Source organism: Lactuca saligna, chromosome 6 (assembly GCF_052625555.1).
Source record: "Lactuca saligna cultivar CGN05327 chromosome 6, ASM5262555v1, whole genome shotgun sequence".
Classification (NCBI taxonomy): domain Eukaryota; kingdom Viridiplantae; phylum Streptophyta; class Magnoliopsida; order Asterales; family Asteraceae; genus Lactuca; species Lactuca saligna.
In genome coordinates, this window is record NC_136422.1 from 157,749,557 (window position 1) to 157,768,855 (window position 19,299).

Here is a 19,299-nt window from a genome sequence, read left to right on the forward strand (position 1 = left end):
AAATCATCAAGGGGCCCACAGATATCGCTTTTATCCCGAAGGTAAAAGGAATGGATAAACTTCGACTCATATGGCTTGTTCTACTACTTGTTGAATCATACACAAATGCATTTTTTATAACACCGAGTTACCGTATGTGTTTTCGTACAATCAATGTACAACCAACTCATAGTAACAACTCATATCTCTAGGTTTGAAGAATATAAGATATTATCGTCTCATGATCACTCGTGATAAAATCCATGAAGTGATTCCAATGAGCGCGGGTTAAATCCAATACTCAGAACTTATGTGCACTCATGAGTATTGTAGCCCTTTGTCCAACATCTTAGACCTCCACAAGCCAACCCATGACAGTCTTAATTCATATCTACTTCCAACATATGACCGACTGTAGATCGTTTGAATAACTGAGTCATCCAGAACAATGACCTAGTTATTCTGGAAGTTAAAACATTCAAAATGAAACACAATAATAATTGAATCCAATATGGTATTAAAACCTACGAACATGAATAAAGCACCTTTTATATATCACCATATGATTACACATTATTCATTGTATACTGTTTCAGCTATCAACTTTATTCTTGAATTTAAAACAATAGTTGTCCCATGCTCCAAGCATGTACAATATGTTTTTCTATAGACTAGTCATGCCATACACCAAGTATGCATACTATGTTTGTATATGATCTTTACTTAGTGAATAAGATCAATTGAACATAACTCCAATGATCCTCTTTTCACAATCCCAAATCCTTACTGCAAATGCAAGAAATCCAAATTCATGCCATTTACAGAAATCCATTAGATTCTAAACTTATATGCATTGATCCTCTTGTAATGATTATGCACAAAGTCAGAAAGACTTGACAACAACCATTACAGAACATTCCAAAGGAGATCAGCTCCTTGGAAACAACCTTCTTGCATTAAGTTTCCTAATCTTACATAGATTGTATAATTTCTAACTTTGAAACATTTCCAGATTCTATTTTGACTGTCATTTCTGAACAAGAGTTGCCTCCTTACAGATTATGTCAATATGGTCCTTCCAGAATTAACAATATACTTCCAACTGTCCTTGAGCACCCAACCTTTGGTAAACCCTAGATTGTCCTCGACTATTGTTTAATCCTTTTAGTCATATCCAATTCTAGACCTTTTTCCTTCTTAATTCCCCAGGCATTTGGAAAATTTTAGGACAGATGAATATAGCATATGTAATTGATCCTATATCCTAAGCATATGGGACACAATTCATGATGTCTCACATAAAGACTAAACCAGTCTTTAGCTATAATATTTCCATTTCATTTTCCAAGTTCTCATAATTCAGATTAGGAAAAGGGATGCCGTAATCATAATCGAATTTTAGAATGCAAATAATGGACCCATATACAGAATTTCCTTATGTTGAGCCATTCCAACATTAAATTCATATATATATATATATATATATATATACATATATATACATATATATATATATATATATATATCATTCACTAAATACGATTAAAACCTCAATCTAAGCTTTTGGATTTGAGATGAAGTATAATTTCCTCTCCCTTAATTATAGCAAAACAACTCTTTCCCAATTGAAACTTTTTGTTTTCTATAATTAACATTGCTAACTTGCAATACTTATCATAATTATCATGCTCCTACTAACATGATGATTATTAGCATAACACTTATGCTCCCACTAGCTTTGACATGTACTCAGAAAGTAGCTGGACTTCTAGAAATCAATACTTTATTGACTTTCTTACGAAAGTTCAAATTTCTAATACTAGATTGCTTTGATAAAACTTTATCATAATCATACACCTTATGTTAGATAGCTCACAGGTGTCTCTAAACAATTTTAAGAACTATGAAAAGGGATGTCATAATCATAGTCTCGATTGTTTAGACCTTTGCCACTTCTCACAAGTCCATGTTAATGTGCCGGTTAACCACACACGCTCCACTAACGACTTTGAGATTGCAAATATCACAATTGCTATCTAGCTAAAATCTACTTAGTGAAAGTGTTTCCTCAACATCATTTTCATGAATCGGAGAGAAACCTTATGACACTTAGATTTAATGGTGTATGTGTTCTTATCCATGTGAATTGTGAAAACCATAGTCACAAGACAAGGATAATGACAAATCCAAACACATATGGACTGAACTCAATCTTAATTTCTTGCCACCTGGCAGCTTAAGGACCTGCCATTGCATCCAAGTTGTTGTGCAACCAATTGAGAACTCTAAGAACTCATATGCAAAGTCAACTTTAATTGGAATGGGCACAGAATATGTCAACACGATAGGTTATGAACCTCAAGTCATGTGTGCTAGTGAAGAAATTCATGTTTTATTCTTGATTAGTTCTTGAGACTTTCAAGACCTTTAAGACTCCTACTGTCCTCTTGCCATATAAGACTTTCTTGTCAGATATTCAAGAGATAGTGTGGATTCTAATCAAGACAAACACTTCACACAATTGGCCTTAGTTGGTATTTGTTTTATCCAGAACATCACAACTTACCAATTTCAAATGTACAAGACTAGAAAACTTTTACTCTTACATTTGACAAGTGTTTTAAACCTTCTTTAAGACATGTCACTCAAGTTACATTCTTAGAGTATAACTCTAAGAATTGTTTTGGAACGATGTATTAATCATCTTCTTGATTAAACCACTTCAATAATTCATAGCTCCTCTTCTTAGCTATCAGAATGCACTTAAAGGATAAATTGTGATAAGGTCTCTAAGCCATTAAGATGATCATATAACACGATACTAAAGTACTCTCCCATCTTTTCAGATTTGAGAAGCTTTTATCTTCCTACCATACTTTGATTCTTCTTATTCATTCTGTATCACATTGAAACTTCTCCAATGCTACAGACCTATACTTAACTTATAAGTATAACCACATTTATTGAACTTAAGTAAATCAGTACGAATAGTCTTCTTGATCTTTTGTGGTGGACTTGACCAGTGCACAAGAATTTTTACTCGATCCCTTAGTCCTTTCCTTATTCACAAAAGGAATTATTCTTAATTTTTCCAAGCTGAAAGTTCTCATTCATCATACTATAAAACTTGCATTATTCCAAGTTTCGATCCAATTGAACCTTGGGTGATGAGAATCTTTCCTTATTTGGTAATATTAGACACTACCACGACCAAAAGATTCAAATCCATTTTTCCAATATTGCTATCAATGGAATCATATAAGCAACAATTTTTTTCCTCAAATGCCATTGTAAGGATATTTTAAAATAAATTAAATCAAAACCTTTGTCTTTTATTTTAAAACTTTGCGGAAAAACTTATCCTTACAATCCATATGAAAACCATGTTGTTATCTATTCCTAAGAAATATAAATATCATAACTCTGAAGTAATAGCCCAAAATTCTGATCACCAAACCATGCGATTAAAATCTATCTTCGCGATCAGAATCAGTATCTACTTAATAGAGTTAGACACTGGACTTTACCTGAAGTAGAGCCAAACTTATTGACTTTAACATCCTTAGCTAAATTTGGCAGCTTCGCAACCAATGCCCTTTCCTTTGGCAATAGTTACCTATGGACCCCTGATAATGGGACTATCTCAGACTTAGCCTCTCTCTTTACCATTTGGTCAACCGAGTTGACTATGGTTGATCCCTTTCCATTGGGAAGAGAGAGCTTTACTGGATATCCCGTGTCATCATGGTCAATGTCTACAGCGTTGTAGAATGTTGATCTTAGCAAATAGATAAGATCATTAAGGGTCTTGTCTTACTCTGTTTCATAGGATTCCCAAAAGATCTTACTATGTGACTTAGAAAGTAGTTGAGCCACTAACTTTCTCAAGACTTTGACACCCAACTCTCCCGGCTTGTCAATATGTGATGACATCTCCAAGATGTGATCACACGTAGACCTTTGCTTGCCAATAAGGCTTGAGTGACCTTAAACTTTTTAGGAACTTATAGGTTAGGGAGAATAATTGGAGGAGGTGTAAGAAGTATGATATCCATGGGACATCATCTTCATTTAGGAAACTTGTTTCAAGAGATTTGGGAAGATCAAAAATATCTAAACCAGACATCTTTTTGGAAGATATTCAAGATAGTTGATTTAAAGTTCGTAATACGACACCCAATATGAGATATTAAGGCTAGGACCCAACAAACTATTTTATAACTTAGAAAAGGGATGTCGTAATCCAAGCTATAAAATATTTGAAGGTAGGTGAATAACGATTCACCTATTTCCACCATGAAAAACGAAATAATTTTTTAGGTTTTACTTGGATTTGAAACTCATATATCTTTGAGATTCATTGAACTTTTCAATGGCATGATTCAATCTCGAGTGTGCCCTTCGGGTTTTGTGAATAGGATGCCGAGGACCACAAAACAAGGTGTGAAGTAACCATGTAAATATATTGGGTACCCTTAATATTTACCCCTTAATCGATGTGTCGGTTAACCACACACGCTCCACCGATACTATGATAAATATTAAGTTACCCTTTGCCTACCTTGTTAAGTCCAGGTTAGTGTGCCAGTTAACCACACACGCTCCACTAATGACTTAAGCAACATGCAAAGTGTAATTTCATGGGTTAGCACCTTATTCAGTTTTTCCTAAGTAACTAAGATTGGGTATTTATAAAAGGTTTAGTTACGTAGTATTTATCATTAATACTTTTAATGAAGGGAGAATTATAGTCCCTGTCCTACCCGTTCGACTAACGACCCTCAACCAGTCAAGGAAGCAGTGGGTGAGAGTGGACACCCATTAAACTGCCATTTTATAGGCAGTAACCTTATACCCCCCTTATAGACCGGCTTCGTGAATGAGGCCTATTAACGGTAAGACTTACTTTACTCTTATACATATATATATATATATATATATATATATATATATATATATATATATATATATATATATATATATGTTATTAACTTATAATATTATAAAGTATAAGGGTTGAATTTTAACTTTTAAAATTCTAAGGGCTAACTTGGAATTAAAGTATTCATAACAGAAAACTTTTCAAATTCCAAAAGTTGAGGGCATCTTTCGAAACTATTCAAAACTAATTAATTCCATAACTTATGAGTTTAAAGTAGTTTTAATTAAAAACTCTTCAAGTTCCGTAACTTGACGACATGTTATGGAAGACTTTAAACTAATTATAAGAATGTAACTTTTCTTTATTTATAACTTATGGAATTAATTAAGTTTACACATTTTAATGATTTAATGAAGTGATTCTTCAACCTCCATAACTTGAGGACAAGTTATGGAGTCTTAAAAACATTCAATGAAATCAAGAATCTTCATTTTTGTAACATTTGCTAACTTTTATGAGTTTTATGAAAATTAAATGTGACTTTTCATGTAACTTGAGGACAAGTTACAAAAACACATTTTAGAATCAACTGTTAGATTAAAATGAATTGAAAACTCATAATCAATTAACTTTTGTATTAATCTAAGCAACTCATAAAAACAAGATAATTCAAATCAAACTTTTTTATGTAATTAGTCTAAACCTTAAACTAATACAAAACATGAATCTATTGACAATTATCTTTTAAATTGGATTAGCATGAACATTACCACATTAAAAACAAGTTTGTAAGTCCAAAAATATCTTGAAGTAATGTTCCTAGTCCAATTCCAGCCAAAAAAGTCGAATTTATGATGTCTAGGGGTCCAACTCGTCGAGTGCATGAGCCAACTCGGCGAGTTGGATCGTTTTGATCACTTTTTAGGGATGAACTAGACGAGTTTGATGCCCATACAGCAACAACTTCGATTTTTTTAAGCAGTTTTGCAAGTATAACAAGAAAACAAGCCTAGGCTCTGATACCACTATTGGGTTTTGAGCATTCTAACACTCCTAAGTGTACATGCAACCCTAAATACCTTGGATCTATGTTTTCTCTATTGTACATGCAAATAAGAACTTTCCAAGGTATTCATCCTAACTAGCATAATAACATGATCCATATGAATATATATCAAGTTAGAATTACATACCTCTTTGATGTAGAAAGTCTTCATGAAGCTTGAGTGCCTAGTGCCCCAAGTGTGACACCTCAAATAGTTCACACAACACCAAATACACTTGGAATAACTTGAGAGAAACTTGAACACTCCTTGATATCTTTTAGCCCACACACTCACACATATAGCGCACGATTTCTTGAGCCATGGGATTCTTTTATATGGTAGCTATTAGGGTTACACCATGTAACTCATGACTTTACCCATTCCTTATGCTCCATGGATTTAACCTCCATGTAGTATCCATTGGACACCCCATGGACTTAGTGCAACATAAGGAATCTTGGATCACAAGCCCATATATATAAGAATGAATGATTTACACAATCAAACCATATATTTAATTAGTTTCCTTTTGATCACTTAATTAATTCCAAATTAATTCTTGATCAATACTAATTAAATAACCTTATTAATATATTTGGACTTATAATATATTAACAAACCTTATGTGTTATTTCTCTCATTTTAGTCTATCCAAATGCATGATGCCATGCAACCCAAATGGACCATGTCGGGTCGGGTCAAGTCTTACCAATTATAGTTATCGACTTAGACATTAATCCAACACACTGTTGGGTTTTGAGCATTCTAACAGTCCTAAGTGTACATGCAACCCTAAATACCTTGGATCTATGTTTTCTTTATTATACATGCAAAGATGAACTTTCCAAGGTATTTATCCTAACTAGCATAATAACATGATTCATATGAATATATCAAGTTAGAATTACATACCTCTTTGATGTAGATTATCATCATGAAGCTTGAGTGCCTAGTGCCCCAAGTGTGACACCTCAAATGGTTCACACAACATCAAATACACTTGGAAAGACGTGAGATAATTCCACACTTCAAAAAAATCGGCTAGCCCTTCTCTAGATGATACTAGTGCCGATTTTGGTCAAGAATAAGATGCATGTATAGTTAGGGTTACTCCATGTAAACGCTAATTGACATGGCCTTTCATTTCCATGATCCATGGGTACAAATACGCCATGGAGCATCCATGGAGCATCTTATGGTTTTTAGCCCAACTTGATAATCCATGGAGCATTAGCCCACTATATAAGTATGGATGATTTACATAATCAACCGATATATTTAATTAGTTTTCTTTTGATCACTTAATTAATCCTATATTAATTCTTGATCAATAATAATTAAATAATCTTATTAATATATTAGAACTTATCATATATTAACGAACCTTAAGTGTTATTTCTCTCATTATAGTCTATCTAAATGCATGATACCATGCAACCCAAATGAACCATGTCGGGTTGGGTCAAGTCTTACCAAATATAGTTATGGACGTAGACATTAATCCAACAGTCTCCCAATTGGATAAGTCTAAAACTATTCTTGCATATGACTTCAAGAACCGACTAGAAATCATAGCTCTCAAAAGCTTTTGTTGAACTCTGACCTTGTAGATAACCTCTGACCTTTGTCAAGAACTTTTCCATTAGATAAGGGATCATATATTCCTCCATTCTAGATATCATATGGACTGAGACATGGGTTATAATCATTCTCACTGTCCATTTGTTGTTTCCCGATTTACGATTTATGACGACTGACTAATTGAACAAATCAAATCAATCCTGGCATGGCCGAACACTTCCATTTGTCATCATCAAATCATCGAGGGGCCCACAGATATCGCTTTTATCCCGAAGGTAATAGGAATGGATCAACTTTGACATATGGCTTGTTCTACTACTTGTTGAATCATACACAAAGGCATGTTTTATAACACCAAGTTATCGTATGCGTTTTCGTGCAATCAATATACAACAAAATCATAGTAACAACTCACATCTCTAGGTTTGAAGAATATAAGATATTATCATCTCACGATCACTCGTGATAAAATCCATGAAATGATTACAATGAGCGCGGGTTGAATCCAATACTCAGAACTTATGAGCACTCATGAGTGTTGTAGCACTTTGTCCAACATCTTAGACCTATACAAGCCAACCCATGACAGTCTTAACTCATATCTACTTCCAACATATGACCGACTGTAGATGGTTTGAATAACTGAGTCATCCAGAACAATGACCTAGTTATTCTGGAAGTTAAAACATTCAAAATGAAACACAATAATAATTGAATCCAATATGGTATTAAAACCTACGAACATAAATAAAGCACCTTTTATATATCACCATATGATTACACATTATTCATTGTATACTGTTTCAGCTATCAACTTTATTCTTGAATTTAAAACAATAGTTGTCCATGCTCCAAGCATGTACAATATGTTTTTCTATACACTAGTCATGCCATACACCAAGTATGCATACTATGTTTGTATATGATCTTTACTTATTGAATAAGATCAATTGAACATAACTCCAATGATCATCTTTTCAAAGTCCCAAATCCTTACTGCAAATGCAAGAATTCCAAATTCATGCCATTTACAGAAATCCATTAGATTCTAAACTTATATGAATTGATCCTCTTGTAATGATTATGCACAAAGTCAGAAAGACTTGACAACAACCATTACAGAGCATTCCAAAGGAGATCAGCTCCTTGGAAACATCCTTCTTGCATTAAGTTTCCTAATTTTACACAGATTGAATAATTTCTAACTTTGAAACATTTCTAGACTCCATTTTGACTATCACTTCTGAACAAGAGTTGCCTCCTTAAAGATTATGTCAATATGGTCCTTCCAGAATTAACATTATACTTCCAACTGTCCTTGAGCACCCAACCTTTGGTAAACCTTAAATTTTCCTCGACAATTGTTTAATCCTTTTAGTCATATCCAATTCTAGAACTCTTCCCTTCTTAATGCCCCAGACATTTGGAAAATTTTAGAACGGATGAATATAGCAAATGTAATCGATCCTATATCAGAAGCATATGGGACATGATTCATGATGTCTCACATAAAGACTAAACCAGACTTTTTGCTATAATATTTCCATCTAAAATTTGCCAAGTTCTCATATTCAGATAATGAAAAGGGATGCCGTAATCATAATCGAATTTTAGAACGCAAATAATGGACCCATATACAGAATTTCCTTATGTTGAGCCATTCCAGCATGAAATTCATATTTATATCCTTGACTAAATACGATTAAAACCTCAATCTAAGCTTTTAGATTTGAGATGAAGTATAATTTCCTCTCCCTTAATTATAGCAAAACAACTCTTTCCCAATTGAAACTTTTTGTTTTCTATAATTAACATTGCTAACTTGCAATACTTATCATAATTATCATGCTCCCACTAACATGATGATTATTAGCATAACACTTATGCTTCCACTAGCTTTGGCATGTACTCAGATATCAGCTGGACTTCTAGAAATCAATACTTTATTAAATTTCTTAACAAAGTTCAAATTTCTAAAACTAGATTGCTTTGATAACACTTTATCAATATCATACACCTTATCTTAGATAGCTCACAGGTGTGTCTAAACAATTTTAAGAACTATGAAAAGGGATGTCGTAATCATAGTCTTGATTGTTTAGACCTTTTCCACTTCTCACAAGTCCATGTTAGTGTGCCGGTTAACCACACACGCTCCACTAACGACTTTGAGAATGCAAATATCACAATTGCTATCTAGCTAAAATGCACTTAGTTAAAGTGTTTCCTCACCATCATTTTCATGAATCGTAGATAAACCTTATGACATGTAGATTTAATGGTGTATGTGTTCTTATCCATATGAATTGTCAAAACCATAGTCACTAGAAAAGGTTAATGACAAATCCAAACTCATATGGACTGAACGCAATCTTTATTTCTTGTCACCTAGCAGCTCAAGGGCCTGCCATTGCTTCCAATTTGTTGTGCAACCAATTGAGAACTCTAAGAACTCATATGCAAAGCCAACTTTAACTGTAATGGGCACATAAATATGTCAACATGATAGGTTATAAACCTCAAGTCGTGTGCAAATGAAGAACTTCAGGTTTTATTCTTGCTTAGTTCTTGAGACTTTCAAGACCTTTAAGACTCCTATTGTCCTCTTGACATATAAGAATTTATTGTCAGATATTCAAGAGATAGTGTGGATTCTAATCAAGACAAACACTTCACACAATTGGCCTTAGTTGGTCTTTGTTTTATCCAAAACATCACAACTTACCAATTTCAAATGTACAAGAGTAGAAAACTTTTACTCTTACATTTGACAGGTGTTTTAAACCTTCCTTAAGACATGTCACTCAAGTTACATTCTTAGAGTATAACTTTAAGAATTGTTTTTTAAACGAAGTATTAATCATCTTCTTGATTTAACCACTTCAACGATTCATAGCTCCTCTTCTTAGCTATCAGAATGCACTTAGAGGATGGATTATGATAAGGTCTCTAAATCATTTAGATGATCATAAACCTGATACTAAAGAACTCTCCCATCTTTTCAGATTTGAGAAACTTTTATCCTTCTGCCTAATTTGATTCTTCTTATTTGCTTTGCCATACATTGGAACCTTTTCTAATGTTTCAAAATTATACTTAAACTTGTAAGCGTAACCATATTTACTGAACTTAAGTAAATCATGACGAATAGTCTTATCGATCTTTTGTGGTGGACTTAATCAGTGCACAAGAATGTGTACTCGATCCCTTAATCCTTTCCTTATTCACATAAGGAATTAGTATTAATTTTCCAAGCTGAAAGTTCTCGTTCGTCATATTATACAACTTACATGATTCAAAGTTTCGGTCCAATTGAACCTTGGGTGATGAGAATCTTTCCTTATTTGGTAATATTAGACACTACCACAACCGAAAGAATCAAATCCATTTGTCCAATATTGCTATCAATGGAATCATATAAGCAACAATTTTTTCCTCAAATGCCATTGTAAGGATATTTTAAAATAAATAAAAGCAAAACCTTTTTCTTTTATTTTAAAACTTTGCGGAAAAACTTATCCTTACAATCTATATGAAAACCTTGTTGTTATATATTCCTAAGCAATATAAATATCATAACTCTTAAGTAATAGCCCAAAATTCTGATCACCACTTATCAAATGGACCAAAGATCACCCTCAAAGTAAAACTATCGGGGAATCTTTCAGAAAAGGTGTTAACTCGATCTCAAATCAAAGCGAAACAAGCAGCACTCTTTTCTCAAGTAGAGTTTTGCATGTTCAACTCCTTTGTCTCCAAAGTTGAACCGAGGACTGTTAACTCTGCACTTGATCATTCAGACTGGGTTCAAGCCATGCAAGATGAGTTAAATGAGTTTGAAAGAAACAAAGTATGGCGTCTTATTTCGACTCCAAAGGATGCTTCGGTTGTCGGTCTCAAATGGGTATTCAGAAACAAGATGGACAAGGAGGGGAATGTCATACGTAACAAAGCACCGCTGGGGGTCAAAGGCTACTGTCAGGAAGAAGGCATCGACTATGAAGACACCTTCGCTCCAGTTGCAAGATTACATTTTTTTCGTATCTTTCTTGCCTATGCAGCTCACAAGAACTTTGAAGTCTATCAGATGGACGTCAAATGTGCCTTTCTCAACGGGGAACTTGAAGAAACTGTGTATGTTAAGCAACCGCCAGGATTTGTGAATGAGAAGTATCCAGATCATTGTTACGTCCTTGACAAACTGGTATATGGCATAAAACAAGCTCCGAGAGCATGGTATGAAACTCTTACTCGATTCTTAAAAATGTCTAAATTCAAACAAGGTTCGGTTGACCCAACCTTCTTTCGTAAGAGAGAAGGTAACCACCCTATGATAGTCGAAATTTATGTTGATGACATCATCTTTGGCTCCACGAATCCCAGCTTAGCAACTGAATTCAAGAAGTTGATGGAAACTAAATTTGAGATGAGCTCAATGGGTCCAATTAACTTTTTCCTTGGCTTAAACATTAGACAGGTACCCGAAGGCATTTTTATTAATCAGGAGGCATACACCAAGACTCTTTTGGCTACGTTTGGTATGATGGGAGACTCCAAAGTTAAAGTGCTAATGGTCTTCGGGACAAAGCTTACACCCTCACTGGAAAAGCTAGCTACAGATATGACGCTCTACTGTCAAATGATGGGGTCTTTAATGTATCTCACAGCCAACAGACCTGACATCATGTTTTCAGTCTGTTACTGTGCTAGATTTCAAGCTAACCCACGCGAACCTCATCTACAAGCTGTGAAAAACATCTTTCGCTATCTGAAGCGAACTTCTTCTCTCGGTCTATGTTATTCAGCCAACTCTGGTTTCTTTGTTCAAGTGTTCTCAGATGGGGATTTAGGTGGCTGTGGTTTAGATCGTAAAAGCACCACTGGAGGATGCCAATTTCTAGATGGTAAATTGGTTAGCTGGAAATCGAAGAAACAAACTTGTGTTTCTCTCTCCACTGCAGAAGCTGAATATATTGTTGCAGCATCATGCACATCTCAAGTGGTATGGATACAAAGTTAGCTTAGGGATTACGGGCTAAACATGAAGAAAATCCCACTATATTGTAACTCTAAAAGTGCAATTAGGATTTGTCACAACCCAGTGCAACACTCGAAGACCAAGAATATAGCACTGAGGTATCATTTTATCAAAGATCACGTCGAATATGGCAACGTAGAAATCCGTTTCGTCAGAACGACTGATCAATTGGCTGATATATTCACTAAGGCTTTACCTGAAGCAAGCTTCAACAAGATTCTACAAGGCCTAGGAATAATTGAAACAGAATCAGTGCCCAAATCGCCTTCGCTTCAATAAAGGTTAGAAGCGAAATAGAGTGAACCGAAATGAACCGAACACTCAGTCTATTTTGGGTTCGGCTCGACGAAGAACCGAAATGAACCGAACGTTCGATCTATTTCGGATTAGGTCCTTCTGAACTCATTTGCTTCTTTTTTCTACCAAGTCATTTTGGTTGTATTCATTTGTACACTCCTTTTAATACTTCTTTTTATTCATAAAATCCAAAAATATTTTTCTCTTTCGTTCAATTAAATATCTCTCACAAAATTCAAAATTTTTATTTTATTTTATTTTTTTTATCTAATATTTGTCTTTGTATAGGTGTAATTCTCGATGGTGGAGCTACAGCAGGTATATTTCTTTTATTTTATCAAATTAGTTAGGTGTCCCTAGAAGCATGCTGATGTATGTTTACTAAATCTTCGAAAGATTTTGAGTGAACCCTTAATAACATGATATATACAAATCATATTTTCCCAATCCAGTCTGTACTATTTACTCTAATCATGAGGTACCTTACTCTACTCACATTGAGTTTAGAGTTTTCTGTTTGGTCACTCTTTTTCTTTAAAGCAGAGGTACATTCGCTTCTTATACCATCTTCACAATTTTTCTCCATTATACTTCATTCACCAATATAACCCTTGAGACTCTTAGCATTTACCATTGAGGTTTATGGTTATACCAAATCTACGATAATGATCTTAGTTTCATGCCACTATGTGCTAAGTGAAACCCACAATTCAACACCCATAATGAACTGACGGTGAATTATTATATTCAAGATCTTACTTGTTACCTACTAAAATCTCCTTTTATTTTTGCGTGATCTTTTATGAATTTGTCTAATTCCAAGGCTTTTCTTCCCTTAAAGATCCAGTTTAATTTTTTTTTTGAGATTTATATACTTTCTTTTGTCACCATAAAAGATATCTTACCTACTTGTTCAACAGATCACAATGATCTCACAAGTACTTCATTCAGTTTCGGTCTTATGTCAAGTACTGAAATTATGAATTGAAGTTAAAGTCACCCTTTATAACCTTCAAAAAGATGCCTTTCAATACTTCTTAACAAGTTATTGATCGTTATTTAAATGGAAACCAAGCAACCACTTTAATATCTCTCTTGAATTTGAAGGAAGTGATTCGTGCCCAGAATCCATTGTTTTATGTCTCGTTAGGGCATCATAGATTATCCCAACACGTTTGCTTTATTTCTTTCTTCTTTACACCCTATGCACGGAAATTTTTAATTTCCCACTATCTGGTTCTTTTAAGGCTGTTCAATAAAGCATAATAGGCAACGGCAATTCAAATGGATTTTGGAGTGACAATTGGGATAAAGTTGAAGCTGACTCAGCGTTTATCTAATCGGTTTCGCGATTTGAAAAAGCAAATTCTATGGAATGGCATGCAAAAAGGAAATGTTCTTTCTCTTTCCTGTGTCATCATCGGTATGCCAACTGTTCATCTGTCGAGTCAGGCGTTATTTTTGAAATAATCCAAGATCTCAGCCGGATTTTTCTCTCTCCTCCTTGTACGTATAAAAGGAATTGGAACGGTACTCTTTAACCTTTTATCACTTACCAAAATCTCTCAAAGCACAATGGAGATTTCTCTTACTATTCATCATCTTCTCCAAGCTTCTACAATGGCAGACTCTTCGTCCGTTCATGATACTTCCGTTCGTCAACCTCTTCTCACAATCAAACCCCAACAGAACCTGATCATCGATCTCACTCCGTTTATCTATGAACCTTATATGCTATGTGTTGTTGAGTGTCCCAAATACTCACCTCTTGTCGAAGCGCTGACCAAAGTCGAAGTCGTACCAATGTCATGTCTTTCTCTTGTCTACTCCACTGCTTACTACGACAAAGTTCATGAAAGGATTCACTTCGAGATCCACAATGAGAAGACCTCTATCTCCAAGCACCAATTTTGTGCCCTAATTGGTCTTTCTCAAGATCAATCTCTGGTACATCCTGAATCCATCACCACTGGTCAATTATTTTCCATGTTTTATCAGATGGTGTATACTGAAGTCCTAACTACTATCACCAAGTTCAAGAAGTCCTGCCTTCCTCCTCAATGGAATGGCATGTTTACTTTGCTGTTTAAAGGACTATTTCAACGCAGCCCCGACTCAGATGGGGCGAGAAAGTCTTTTATGACTGTGCTATATGGATTGTATGATGGGATTGATTTGGATTTTGTAACAATCATTTAGCAACAACTGGTACAAAGCTTGGTCTCTTCATCCAGACATTCTGAGATTTCTTGTGGGCGATTTTGGTCAATGATCACCAACTGGGCAATGGATCGACTACATCTTCCAATCATGGAAGATTCTCTTCTCTCCTCCATCGCTACTTTTCACACCACCAAAATCATTGTCACAGATCCCACCAAATTCTCATTTATTGGATATGTTCCTAAAGCGATGCTTGCTCGTGTCTCAGCAGCGAGTAACATCTTGCAACAATATAGGAAAACTCCGTCCTCAGGTCCAAGAGAGCTTACGCCATCCATGGTTCGCTCCATTGAAGAGGCTGAAAAACCAGTGAAAAGGGGCAAGAAGACTGAAACCCAAAAAGAGGCACCAGTTTCCAAACGAACCAAAGGGAAAACCCCTAAGAAGCGAAAGTCTGATAAGGCTGTTACATCACCTGCTCAACCGAAGAAGCAGAAGAAACCCGCTAGGAGGCTTATACTACAATCCTCTAGTGATTCCGATTCAGAGTATGTTCCTCCCGAACATAAGAATGCTCCTCCTTCAGAATCTCAGAGCGAAACCTCTGATGATGAGGCTTCGGTCCGAGGTGATACTCCGCCTCGTTCCCCTACTCCAAAACTTCCAGTTCGCTCTCACCCTCCATCACCTCCACCTGTAACCATCCTAGTATCCATCCCTCTTGTTTTACCCATCCCCACTACACAACCTTTCGCCTCTATACTTATCCCTACTCCCATATTCACAAAAACTACCCCCACTACTACCACAGGTGCTCATTCTACCGCCCCCACTCCACCTGTTACAACCGAACCTCTAGCCACTACCAAACCTTTATCTCCTACTCAATCAACAGAAAAAACCCCCTATTCTAGGCTGTGAGGACTTGGAATTTGATTCCACGAATTTTAGTCCTTACCGTGTACAGAATAACTATAACGCCCCAAAAATACGAGCCAAAAATTTCATTTTTGAAAACATATACTTAGCAAACATTCGAATTAAAACGTTTACTGTTCATAACATTTTATAAAGATATCACATGTCTGGAAAACGTTTCATAAAACATAATAATGTCAGAGTACAAATCCCTAGGAAGATCACATAATGCGGAATACGAAACATGTGTATGATGGGCCGCTACCGCGCCAGCTCCTTCCCCTTCGAAGAAGAGGTACCTGAAACCAAAACTGAAAACTGTAAGCACGAAGCTTAGTGAGTTCCCCCATCGTACCGCATACCATACAATCGCATATCATACATATTGCCAGGCATTTCTTGGGTGCCCGACCTACCCGGTACGACCATTCTGGGGTGCCGACCGACCCATGCAAGCCATTCTGGGGTGCTGACTACCCATGTCAAGCCATTCTGGGGTGCTGACTACCCTTTGTTCCTGACGACCGAACCTCAGGGACTATTTCACCCCCTACTGCTACTACACATATATCATAACATAACATATTATCAGACATATCTGGGGTGCCTAAACTACCCTTCGGTCCTAGAACCAGAACTCGGGGATTGGTCCCCTCCTACTACCTCTATCGCATATAACATAACAAGCCAGCATGCAAACATATAATCACATACTGTCAGACATATATGGGGTGTCTGACTACCCTTCGGTCCTAACAACCGAACTCTACTACTATCACATATAACATATCATGCTAGCATATAACATATCAGGTAGTAGCAAACCTAGATGATATCACAAAGACAATCATCTATCATACATCTCCTACTGGTGGGCCGACATTGTGGCCTTAGACCCACCGCTACTGGAAGGTAACTCACCTCGTAGTAGCTGCTGATCTATGTGGGAATAGTCTGTCTGCTGCTCCGGAAATCCTCCGGCTGTAATTCCCACCAAACACTTAGTCAAATACTGCTAACCGTCTTCTGGGTAAATTGCCCATTTACCCTTAACAAGTCATGAGTTAAGTCATAGTCAACTGCCAGTTGACCAGACTCGCCGAGTTAGCTTGCCGACTCGCCGAGTCCCTTTCTCTATACCCAAGTCTTAATAGTCCTGCATCCTACTCGCCGAGTTGTATGAACAACTTGCCGAGTTCACCTTCATCTGAAGAACACTCTACGCTGTGACTCGCCGAGTTGTATGAACAACTTGTCGAGTCTGTTCTTGATCTAAGAAGATTGTCTTGAACTCACCAAGTCATGGCATTGACTCGCCGAGTTACTTCATGAGTGATTCTGGCTTCCAACTCACTGAGTCATACCCTATGACTCACTACTTCAACTTGCAGACACAAAAGGGAACAACCCTGGGACTCGCGACCTGACTCGCCGAGTCATATGAACAACTCGCCGTGTCGGCCACATGCAAAAACCATACACGCGATTTTGCTTGGATCCAGCTCATTCTATTCATAGATCTGGGTTCCTAGGGCCTGGTTTACACGTAAAGTTTCCAACTTTACGTGTAGAAATGCATATAATGGGGATTAGGGGAGAAATAATGGCTAAGAAGGTAGATCTAGGACATTCCAGCAATTTACTCCCATAAAGGTTATAGATCTGAGCTTCTGGAGCTCAAACAAGACTAGTTCTAGTGGATACTCAACCTATTACGAATTCTACTTCATGAACAAGCTTGGAAAAGGTTCAAGAAGAGCTTAAAAGGTGCTCTAATGGGGTTTTAAGCATGCAAATAAAATAGAGTAGAGATATACCTCAGAGAACTCTGAAATAGCACCAAGATATCTGGTCTCCTTCTCCTCTTCTTGCTCCACTCTCCTTCTTATCCCAAAAACTTCAAGGAATCACTCTAATCCCTTCAATCTCACAAGAAACGAGTTAGGGTTTGATGTAGGGCGTTCTGAGGGTGAAAAGGGGAGAGCTTGGGTCGCACAAGCTAGCTTAAATAGGGGGCAAACCCTTGGAATTAGGGTTTCATCAAACAACGATGACTCGCCGAGTCCAGGATATGGACTCACCGAGTCGCCAACTTAAGTGTGACCCCGGACCGCGTCCCTACTCGGCGAGTCAGACCTACAACTCGCCTAGTCCAAGGCTAAAATGACAATTACTTAGATAAATTTTTTACATACCAGGAACCAGGTGCTACAAATCTCCTCCACTTATTTTAGACTTCGTCCTCGAAGTCTGCTGCTCGATCCTGAAACAGCTCGGGGTAATGCTCCATCATTTCTTCCACCGGCTCCCAAGTCCACTCGGACCCCTTTCGGTGCTGCCATTGCACCTTCACTAACTCCACCCTCTTGTTCCTCAAATCCTTCGACTTCCGATCGAGGATTGCGACTAAGTGCTCAATGTAATTCAGGCTGTCATCAACCTGTATATCCTCTAATGGTACCACTTCTGAATCATCCACGAGACACTTCCACAGCTAGGAGAGATGGAAGGTGTTGTTGATCTGGCTGAGCTCGGCTGGCAGATCCAGCCTATATGCCACCTTGCCCACCCGGGCTACAACCCTGAACAAACCAATGAATCTCGGGCCCAACTTCCCCCGCTTTCTGAATCGAATGACGCCTTTCCAAGGCGACACCTTCAGGAGAACCATATCCCCGACCTGGAACTCCAGGTCTGATCGACACTTGTCGGTGTAACTTTTCTGCCGACTGTGCGCAGTCTGCAGCCTGCTCTGAACCTGCTGAATCCTCTCAATAGTCTTGAGCACCACTTCGGTGCTCCCCATAACTCTCTGACCAACCTCTCCCCAGCATATCGGGGTCCTTCACCTCCGTCCGTACAACATCTCGAATGGAGGGCGGTCGATACTCGTGCGGTAGCTGTTGTTGTACGAGAATTCAGCCAAGGGAGGATACGTATCCCAGCTACCACCGAAGTCTAGCACACACGCCCGCAACATATCCTCTAGAGTCTGGATGGTCCGCTCGCTCTGACCATCTGTCTGCGGGTGAAAGGCGGTGCTAAAATGCAAACAAGTACCTAACTCGTAATGAAACCTCTTCCAAAACCTGGAAGTAAAACGCACATCCCTGTCCGAGATAACAGATACTGGCATCCCGTGCCACGCTACAATATCCCTGATATAGATGTCGGCCAAATTCTCAGCCGAAATGCTCTCCTGAATCGGAATAAAATGAGCACTCTTGGTCAATCGATCTACGATGACCCAAATCGAATCTACTCCACGCGCGGTCCTAGGAAGCTTCGTGATAAAATCCATCGTGATATCTTCCCATTTCCACAACGGGGTGTCCAACGGCTGCAACTTTCCAAGCGGTCTCTGATGTTCTGCCTTAACCTTCCTGCAGGTCAAC